Raw genomic sequence first — 11,811 nt, forward strand, 5'->3', positions numbered from 1 at the left:
AGCTCTCCTCCCTCTCTCCTAGCATGAAGATGGCCGAAAATTCCTTGCTCTTTTCTCCTCCATTTTTGTTCTTCAATTGTTGAAGAAACACTACACTTCTCAAAGAAAAATGCTCTAATTTTTCTAGTGCAAAATTAGAGTGGTTCTAACTAGTTGGTGGTGGGCCTAATTTGAAGGAAAGATTCAAGAACAAGGAGAGCTTGTAGATAGTTTCTACCATTGAAGAGCTAAGGTGTTTACACCTTAGTTGGAGCCATACATCAATCCTTGTGATTGATAGGTACATTTCTTAACACACTATGAATGTCATTTTGTGTTTTATTGTATTTGCTACAAACTTTCACTAGGTGGCCGAAATTTCTTGATGAAAATTAAAATTTTTAAACTTTCGTTGCGCTTCCGGTCACCATAACCGATCCCCTTTCAATATGTGTTTGAATATGGATCATTCCTTGGACGGTTGTGGACTACCACTTGATTTAATGGTGCCCCTTCTTGCACATAAAATGGATTGTCATCTTGACAGTCCTTCACATAGTGTTCCCCTCCACACTTTTCACAGAATATTTCTTGAAGACGCATAGCCGTGCCACCCACATTCAAGCTGTCTAGTTTCCTGTTTAAAGCATCAAGTTGTGCAGTAATAGCAGAAAAATCGGTTACCTGGTGAACTCCTGCACTCCTCCGCTGGTTGTTTCTTTCAGATTGAGGATGATAGCTGCTAGCAGCCATCTCCTCCAACAACTCATATCCTTCTTCCGCAGTTTTTCTCAACAAGTTTCCACAAGCAGCAGCATCTATCATAGTACGGTTAGGAGTAAGCAAACCACAATAAAATGTTTGAACGACTAACCCAAGTGGTAATTCGTGATGTGGGCATCTTCGTAGTAGATCCTTGAAGCGTTCACATGCCTCATATAAAGATTCCTGATCGAATTGAGCAAATGTTGTAATATCTGCCCGCAGCTTCATGGTCTTTGATGGAGGAAAGTATTTAATGAAAAATGCTTTCGCCATGTCTTCCCATGTAGTGATCGAACCTACAGGCAAACAATTTAACCATGCTTTAGCTTTATCACATAAATAGAAAGGAAACAAACACAACCTAACAACATCATCAGAAACTCCATTGAATTTAAAAGTATCGCAAATTTCAAGAAAATCTGCTATGTGCGTGTTTGGGTCATCTACTGCAGATCCTCCAAACTGGACTGTGTTTTGAATCATCTGAATTATAGCTGGTTTGATTTCGAACTGGTTTGATCGCACCATAGGCCTCACAATGCTGGGGCGTGCTCCATCCAAAGAAGGTTGGGCATACTCCAGCATCGGTATGCGGCGTGGCATCTCAATACGTCTAGCATCATGGTGTTCCTCCTCTTGATCATTCAACTGCCTCTCCATCAGTTCTTTTAGTCTTTGTTGTTGTCTTCTCCTGCGGAAATTTCTTTCAATTTCAGGATCAAACTCAAGCTCAACCTCCACGTCAAGTGACTTTGGCATGCACTGGACGAGATATCTGTGAAGAAATCGAAGGTTTCAAACAAAGTAAAATAGAGAATACTAAAGGAAACAACTAAAAATAAAATTGTGAATTAACAGTCCCCGGCAACGGCGCCAAAAACTTGATCGAGCAAAACTTGCACTGTGAAATCCTTAATAAAAATATGTTTTATATGCTCAAAATTAAACGCAAATGCACGATGTCAAGTAATAGTATAATGTACCGGAGTACGAGTATCGTTCTACTGAAGACTGTATTCAACAATTATTATTTTCAGTTATTAGATCTTTAGCAACGAAAAGTGATTGGGTGTTTTATTACTACTAAAATCAAATAAACATGCAAACAAAAATTATTCAAAATCAAGTAATGAAATATAATTTCTAAAATGGTTGAGTAAAATTCACTAAGAAATGAATTTGTTGGGAATATCGGTTCACCTACCCCTCGTTAATTAATTAATTTATTCGATAATGATCATATGCTTCCGACATGATTTTCTATTCAATTGAACACACTCTCTCGAGCTATGCCAAACTAATTCTACTCAATGAAGTAATTAAATGTCTTTAATTATTTATCAAGAGTGAATTGCTTGTCGATTTGTGAAATCCCCTAGTTTTCGACCCTTAGGACTATGACTATCGGCACGTATCCAATTTCATATATCTATGTAAATTGTATATCCACGGATTATACTACTCGTTCCTATCACAAGTTATTATCTCGAACTCGCTTGCACTATAAAAATGTTGTTAAAGTTAGCTACGCTCTAACAACACGATAAAACAATAGTATAATCAAGAACAAATAAAAAATCGATATGTAAATTGATTTAAATCAAAGTTTGGGGTAGGATCCCCTTAAATCCAAACAAATACTAAAGTTTAGCTACTAGAATTCATGATTGAAATCAGCAAAACAATGGTTAAAAGATAGAAACTAAATTAGAAATACTATAATTGATGAGAAACTCGAAGAACGATGCTCAAAAATCTTCGAATCTTCAATCCAAGCGCTTTCTCCAAGCTCTTCTCCCTTCCTTGGCTCCTTGGCTGCTGAATAATCTCTCAATATGTCTGAATAATCTCAAAATCTCGTCCCTAGCCTTCCCTTATCAGCCTCCTCCAGAAAATTAGGGAAGAAATCAACCAGCAAATCTTTCCAAAATTTCGAGTGCGCACGGGGCGGACATGAATTTACCCCCGGGCGGATGGTCTTCGCAGATTTTGAATTTCACTTTCTCTCTAATGCGCCCGGGCGGACATAAGTTTCCGTCCGGGCGGATGACTTTCACATAAACTCCTTCTTTCACGCCTTGGAGGCGCCCGGGCGGACACAAATGTGCGCCCGGGCGGATGACTTTCGAATTTTTTCTTTAAATCTTCAGTTTATTCCAAACTCACCTGCATTTTCACCAACTAAACTCATAAATAACCAGAAACTAAAATAATGCTAAAATAACACAAAATGCATGAAATCTAAATGATAAATGCAACACAATGCGAAATAACAAGATACGTATAAACACGTAAAATCCACCTCTATCATACCATAAGCAATTTCCATAGCACGTTTCAAATTTCGCCATGCCTTCGTATACAAGATTTGATATCCATATTTATCTTTCACATTTTCAATGATATACTTAATCTCGTACGAAGGATCACAACGAACAACCCCCAATAGCGTATGTGCCACCATATCACTATTCATCTTGTGGTGGTCTACACCAACGGAGGTAGATATACATGTGTGAGGCCTGCCATATTTTGTTATTTTCCAATAACCAGTTTTTGGCCTTCAAAAAAGCGCGTAGTCCCCATCTACAAATGACCCTAGAAGAATTATTTCTGCAACGCAATTTCCACAAACTACGTGTGCTATCCACGACACGGTACTCAAGCTTGACAACTCTAACAGAATAATCCCTCAAAGATACAATGAATCATTCTTATCTTTAAATAATATATTAACGCATAATTCACCTATATCTGGATTATAATAGCTTGTTCGCATTCCAGAAGGTAAACCGACAGAATCAGGAGGCTCTTCCCCAAAACATTTATTGAAAAATGATGGCAGTTCATAAGTGTTAGAAAGAAATGGTACGGTTTGCCTCTGTAAAGTTTCACGAGGTGGTTGACGAGATGATGTCCCCTCATCAGGATTTGAAAATGTATTCACTTCTTCTTCTTCAGACTCACTATATGACATACCGGGTTCAGTATCACTCCTAAAGATATCATTATTAGTGGCAAGATCCGGACAACGAGCATTCGTATCTATTGTTGTATTCGGCCAATATAGAGCATTATTTTGCTCCGACAAGACATTGATATCTTGATCCCAAGACCCACTTACATTATCAAAATTTATACTACTGAGTCCTTCAGTAACCTGTGGAACATAAGATTCTAGATCCTGGAAACCACCATATCTAGAAGTTTCGGGTTGGTTATTGAACCCTGAATCGGATGCATGTGGAACGTAGGATTCATGATCATCAAATCCAACATGATGCTCAATTGAATTTTCTTACACGTATAAATGCAACATATGCATATTGTCATATTTGCATTATAAACCATAAACCATCATCATCACCGAGATTGACTTGAATTTAATGCCAAGATGATCTCTCCATGAATGAATATTTGGTTGACAACTTCAGAAAAAAATTCATTGGATCGATTCCTGACATTTTATGCACAACTTCAACCAACTCCAACAAATTAGTAGATCGTAATACTCGTATTGATCTAACAAATGGATTATATTCAACCGATCCATTATCGACAACTACATGACCATCAAAATATAAGAGTACATCGATATTAGACATTTTGCCGAGGAAATTTGAGAGAAAAGTTAAGAAGAATGCTCGAATGAGAGATCTTTCAGGATATTGAAAAATTTAAGCCGAATGCAAGAGAAAATTTATAACTCATTTCGAAGTTCACAACATTATGTAGATTATAATAGGCGTCTATAAAATTAAAAAGAAATCGTAAACTTTTCATTGATTGATCAGACATATTTCAGAATTCACGTGAAATTTTTGCAAAAGATTCAATTATTGAAGGACAAATACAAAAGTAAGATGCATCCATATGTTTATTGAGCGCAAAATACCAAAAAAATTTGAGTAAAATAGAGTATCCATGCTTACGAAATACAAATAAGGTATGAGGTGGACGATTATCCGTTCTTGGTCAGCACAGATGCTCGCCCACGTGGAACATCCGTGCTTACGAAACACGGATAATGTTCACGTGGAGTAGTATATGTGCTTCGTAAGAACTGATTAAAGTATTTGTGCAAATATTTTTTTTGAATTATTTTTAAAATAAATTTTTATTTTTAAATTATTCACAAAAAAATCAAGGAAAATACGGCCAAATCGTCAGAGTAAGACCCTCGTAGCAGACAAAGTACCGAAAATTGAGCCAAATGTTATTTTTGGTGGTGTCAATTATATAGACTTGGCTAATGAAAGAAAACAACATTTCTTCTTACTTATATGCGAGTTAATTTTTACTTGATAATCTCAATGATTTGTGATATATATTAGACAACACAGAGTATTTTTTAAAAAATGTCTACATATTGGATGTTTTGGCATTAAAACTTTTACTATTGAGTCCCTTTTATATAATTACAATATTTCATGTTCTGCTTATCAACCCGACATTTCAAAAGATCATTTATCAATCAATGCACATAATCCGACATATCTATTTGTCCGATAATGTTTCATAATAAGGCAACGATACACGCAAACTTTTATCTCTCATGTATCAACTTTTCATAAACCGCTTATTATCATATTTGGATACATGCCAAATGAATTAAAAAAATCGAGCTTCAAATCGAGCTCTAACTCAAATGTACTTAATTCGAGTTGAGTTCGAGTCTTAAATTTTTACCAATACTTTACTCGATTCTATTCATTTAAACCCCTAGTCTAGCTACATCTATTCGGTTCAGTAATATGATTAAAAACTAACAACTGTTAAGGTCAGTTAAAGTTTCAAATTTTTTTGCTAAAAAAAAGAGTTTATTTATTACTCTAAAATCTATCTTCGATCCTAACAAAAATGTTGAAGCACTTAATATACAAAATATTGAGCACATGAACTTCATGCACTCTTTTCCATTAGTTTTTACGTTTTTTTTCAGTTAATTTTTAATGATAAATTAATTCTAAAGACAAAAACACGTAAAAATTTATAATTTAATATTTATTTGCGTCACAAACAAAATAATTGTGATATTTTTTTGGCCCGAAACAACGTGGAAGAGAAAAAGGCAATTATCAGTTTACGTTCTACATCAGTCTCACTTGAAAAAGGCATAAGGTTTCCATTTGTGTCCTCATTTAACGTGAAGAGCAAAAATTTTGGAAGAGTAAAGTTCCATTTCACGCAAGTGCACTAAATAAAAAGTTGGAACCAGACAATGATGTATACCAACCAGCGGCCTCTTAATTATTATTTAATTTTTGAATGGTGAATATATATTAAATAATATCATTTTAACAGACATGTATATAAAACTTTGAGTAAAGTATATAGCTATTTACGATAATTTAATATCATATATATATATACACGATAATTTAATATCATAAATATATATATATATATATATATATATATATATATATATATATTGAATGACAATTTTTTTTCACCCGGCGTAACATCCTATATGCACCATGCATTGGGAACGAGGCCTACAAATTTTGTGGGATTTGATCTATACTATTTTATTAAGTTTGAGACAATTAAAGTAATTAATTTTGGTGTTATGATTTATTTTAATAATTATATATATTAATAAAATTTTAAATTTTAATGCAAGTTATATGTATTTCAGTTGATTGAGTCATTGTTTTTTATTGTTAGGTTATAGGTTCAACTCTTGCAGGTCAATTTTTATTTTTTTATTTCCAATATATTTTTTATTTAATATATCAAACTTACAGATATACATCAAATGAATTATTAAAAAAATATATATATAAACACGTAACACGTGTGTCGGTTCACTAGTTTTTAATGAATGATCTAAATCTTTCGGGTGAAATACACCGGTGTTCATTGTAGGAGGCAAAAACTTGTGTGAGACGGTCTCACGGGTCGTATTTGTGAGACGGATCTCTTATTTGGGTCACCCATGAAAAAATATTATTTTTTATGCTAAGAGTATTATTTTTTATTGTGAATATGAGTAAGGCTGATCCGTCTCACGGATTATGATCCGTGAGACGGTCTCACATGAGACTTACTCTTGTAAAAAGTTTGACCTTCAAAGGATTTCTTGTTTCATTAAATAATTATTACACCGATTCACACTTAGTCATATTTATATAATATTTTTTTATGATTAATTTAATTTATATTCAAATATAGAGAATATAATATTTGTAAAAATTAATCAATGCTATACTACAATTTGGAATCATAAATTGAAAAAAAGAAAAAGAAAAAAACCAGAAAAAAAAGCCATTTATCTTTTTTGTTGAGATTCTTAATAATAATAAATAACTAGCTATCGAGGCACACGCGTTGCGTGTGTAACATAATATTAGACATTTGAAATATTGTTTAATCTATTTATAGAATGAATATTAGACATTGTTAATTTGATATAAATATTATCATATGATATAAATTATATATTGAATTTTTAGAACTTAAATCAATTTATACAACGAATTTTGAATATTATACATAAATGTATAGACAGTGGATTTATATAGAAACTTAGAAAATTTAATGGTGGTTGAAATTGAATATCTAATAAATAGTTAATAATTAAAATATTTACCATCACCTTGAATCATGTTATCATCACCCCATTTTCAGTTAATATTCAAAAATTATGCAACATACTTTATAATCAAAATCTAACTAAAATGTGATTTTCTCGAGCGTCACGAAGCTTTTATTTGAGTGAAAAATCTGAAGAGATATATACAAATATGGTAAAAAAAAACCTTAGATTTAAAATTAAACGGTTAAAATAAAATATTAATTTATCTATGATTTAATATTTAAATTGATTAAGAAAAAACAGGAAGAGATGAGATTAAATATGGAAAATAAATTCAAAAGTACACACATGGTTAAAAGTTTATAACAATGGTGATGAAAACAAACAATTCTGAATAAATGGAACTTTTTTCTGACCATACACCAGAATACACCTTTGTTTATTCAAAGAATTGAAATGCAGGAAATAAAATCAATCCAAAAGAGGCAAAGAGATGAAGCTCTATCTAGTTGAAAGAAATTAGAATACATCTAACAAACAGAGTAAGCCGATGTTCGGAGTGGGAGAGAGTTTTTCCAACTAACACAATGAACATATGTAGTACAATTCAACTTTGTTAAATGAAAACAATAAAGGTGGGTTTTTCCCATCTCTCTTCCGAGGAGAACTGTTTTGTTTTCTTCATGGTCTTCAAAAATGTATATATAGAAATTAGAAAATCCAAAGCAAATAATCTCAACGATGTACAAAAAACAGAGATTTTGAGACAGAGAATTTTGAGTCTTTACCTTGTATGAAAGATTTGGAACCTAGAGCCCAGCGTACAAAAAGTGGGTGGTAAGATTTTGAATTAAGAACCTAGAGTGCAAGGGAAGCGAAAATCTGAGAACAAAGAGAAATTGAAAAACCTTTTTGAGAACCGATAAATTGGGAGAAAACTACTTACTTGAGACGTAGAATGAGAAACAAGATGTAGGTTAATTGAGTTGTGGAATGAGAACTGATGAATTAGGAGAAATCTGAAATATTATTTTTTCATATAAGGTTGAAAAAGAGAGAAAAATTGTTGTCCTCAAATAGCAGTTTTTATAGATCTCTCAACTATTATAAAATAGTAGAGAAGTAGAGATATTGGTAGCATCTGAAGACAAAAATCAGGACATTCACATTCAAATATAAAAATGATTATTCATGACTTAATTTAAATTTTTCTCCTCAATGAAATCACGCATTATAATGAATTACACACAAATTCTATATAACTAATTCCAATTACTTGATCAACAACAGCAGCAACTAAAAGCTAAAAATCTGTTATCCTCCACTCAGGCAAATATGCAAGATCAACAACAGCAACTAAAAGTGAAAAATCTTTTATCATCCACTAAGGCACATATGCAACAGGACAAAATGTAAGAAATAAACATACCGAGAATCTGATGCCACGTTCTCGTTTTGATTAGTAAAATGAAAAGGAATAGATTATAGCAAACCAAGAAATATGGAAAAAATATAATAATTCACACATTGATCTTTATTTTCATGAATAAACACTCCGAAGTGGGCGCAAATATGGTGATCATTGTACAAATCTAAAAGTCCACCTGCACCAGTAATAATAAAAGGCATTAAATCATCAACGACATCGAATCGAACAATATTATGTAATGAAAGATCCATAAAAATGAGGGTGAAGACTCCTGCAAAAGCACTTGTGGCCTCGAGGCCTATCATCATTAAATACTAGCTATCGAGGCACACGCGTTGCATGTGTAACATAATATTAGACATTTGAAATATTGTTTAATCTATTTATAGAATGAATATTAGACATTGTTAATTTGATATAAATATTATCATATGATATAAATTATATATTGAATTTTTAGAACTTAAATCAATTTATACAACGAATTTTGAATATTATACATAAATGTATAGACAGTGGATTTATATAGAAACTTAGAAAATTTAATGGTGGTTGAAATTGAATATCTAATAAATAGTTAATAATTAAAATATTTACCATCACCTTGAATCATGTTATCATCACCCCATTTTCAGTTAATATTCAAAAATTATGCAACATACTTTATAATCAACCAAAATCTAACTAAAATGTGATTTTCTCGAGCGTCACGAAGCTTTTATTTGAGTGAAAAATCTGAAGAGATATATACAAATATGGTAAAAAAAAACCTGAGATTTAAAATTAAACGGTTAAAATAAAATATTAATTTATCTATGATTTAATATTTAAATTGATTAAGAAAAAACAGGAAGAGATGAGATTAAATATGGAAAATAAATTCAAAAGTACACACATGGTTAAAAGTTTATAACAATGGTGATGAAAACAAACAATTATGAATAAATGGAACTTTTTTCTGACCATACACCAGAATACACCTTTGTTTATTCAAAGAATTGAAATGCAGGAAATAAAATCAATCCAAAAGAGGCAAAGAGATGAAGCTCTATCTAGTTGAAAGAAATTAGAATACATCTAACAAACAGAGTAAGCCGATGTTCGGAGTGGGAGAGAGTTTTTCCAACTAACACAATGAACATATGTAGTACAATTCAACTTTGTTAAATTAAAACAATAAAGGTGGGTTTTTCCCATCTCTCTTCCGAGGAGAACTGTTTTGTTTTCTTCATGGTCTTCAAAAAATGTATATATAGAAATTAGAAAATCCAAAGCAAATAATCTCAACGATGTACAAAAAACAGAGATTTTGAGACAGAGAATTTGAGTCTTTACCTTGTATGAAAGATTTGGAACCTAGAGCCCAGCGTGCAAAAAGTGGGTGGTAAGATTTTGAATTAAGAACCTAGAGTGCAAGGGAAGCGAAAATCTGAGAACAAAGAGAAATTGAAAAACCTTTTTTGAGAACCGATAAATTGGGAGAAAACTACTTACTTGAGACGTAGAATGAGAAACAAGATGTAGGTTAATTGAGTTGTGGAATGAGAACTGATGAATTTGGAGAAATCTGAAATATTATTTTTTCATATAAGGTTGAAAAAGAGAGAAAAATTGTTGTCCTCAAATAGCAGTTTTTATAGATCTCTCAACTATTATAAAATAGTAGAGAAGTAGAGATATTGGTAGCATCTGAAGACAAAAATCAGGACATTCACATTCAAATATAAAAATGATTATTCATGACTTAATTTAAATTTTTCTCCTCAATGAAATCATGCATTATAATGAATTACACACAAATTCTATATAACTAATTCCAATTACTTGATCAACAACAGCAGCAACTAAAAGCTAAAAATCTGTTATCCTCCACTCAGGCAAATATGCAAGATCAACAACAGCAACTAAAAGTGAAAAATCTTTTATCATCCACTAAGGCACATATGCAACAGGACAAAATGTAAGAAATAAACATACCGAGAATCTGATGCCACGTTCTCGTTTTGATTAGTAAAATGAAAAGGAATAGATTATAGCAAACCAAGAAATATGGAAAAAATATAATAATTCACACATTGATCTTTATTTTCATGAATAAACACTCCGAAGTGGGCGCAAATATGGTGATCATTGTACAAATCTAAAAGTCCACCTGCACCAGTAATAATAAAAGGCATTAAATCATCAACGACATCGAATCGAACAATATTATGTAATGAAAGATCCATAAAAATGAGGGTGAAGACTCCTGCAAAAGCACTTGTGGCCTCGAGGCCTATCATCATTAAATATTACTAAAAATTTTTATGTAGTCTAAATATGAATGTCATATCCCCAGTCAAAGCTTTAAATAAACCTTAAAGGTATTTACTTTTGAAAGAAATTTTGACAACTTAATAATTAAAATTAAATTAAACACATTAAAAACCATTTAAAAAACTCTTAGAAACTTGAGAAGAACACGACAAAGAAAATTGAGCACCATTTTCACACCAATTTTTCAAAAATAAAATAAAAGTAGATAGATGATAACAAATCAAAAAAATCAAATCACAACAACATTAACAATGGACATCGGGAAAAAAATGCAAAAGGTTCCAATTACAGCGTGAGCGTGGGCAAAATTTTTTTTAAAAAAAATCACACACAGGGAATTCACCGAAAAAATACAAAACATATAAATAAATTTCTGCCCAGAACAATATCAATAATGCATATGTTGTGAAGAAATCGAGACTTGGCATATCAAGTAGGATGTGTTGAATAATCTACCAAAAACCAAACACTAAATCAATATAGAAAAACTCACACATGCTGGCAATAACATGAATTAGAGCTGATACCTCTGGATTCAGGCTTTGAATATTCCGACGCACATAAAAAAGAAACATCGAACTGAAAAATATTAGAAAAGACAAAATATTACATGGGTGTCTAAAACTTCACAATAGAGATAATAGAATTTTAATACTATCAATTGAGATTCAAGCGGAGATTTACCGGAATTGACAAAGAAATTGAGGAAATGAAATACTTTCTGTGTACCTACAATGCATAAAAGAAAAGGTACAAATTAAACAAAAGAAGTATTCCTCAA

General features: G+C 31.9%; 1 non-coding gene across 1 annotated transcript; it reads left to right on the top strand.

Moving 5' to 3' along the window:
* The first annotated feature begins 862 nt into the window (after positions 1-862).
* LOC140822566 (small nucleolar RNA R71) lies at positions 863-968 on the top strand. Its single transcript, XR_012115988.1, has one exon. It is a non-coding gene; the product is annotated as a small nucleolar RNA R71 (small nucleolar RNA).
* Positions 969-11,811: the final 10,843 nt, after the last annotated feature.

The sequence above is a fragment of the Primulina eburnea genome, unplaced genomic scaffold (assembly GCF_022965805.1).
Source record: "Primulina eburnea isolate SZY01 unplaced genomic scaffold, ASM2296580v1 ctg904_ERROPOS141710, whole genome shotgun sequence".
Classification (NCBI taxonomy): Eukaryota; Viridiplantae; Streptophyta; class Magnoliopsida; order Lamiales; family Gesneriaceae; genus Primulina; species Primulina eburnea.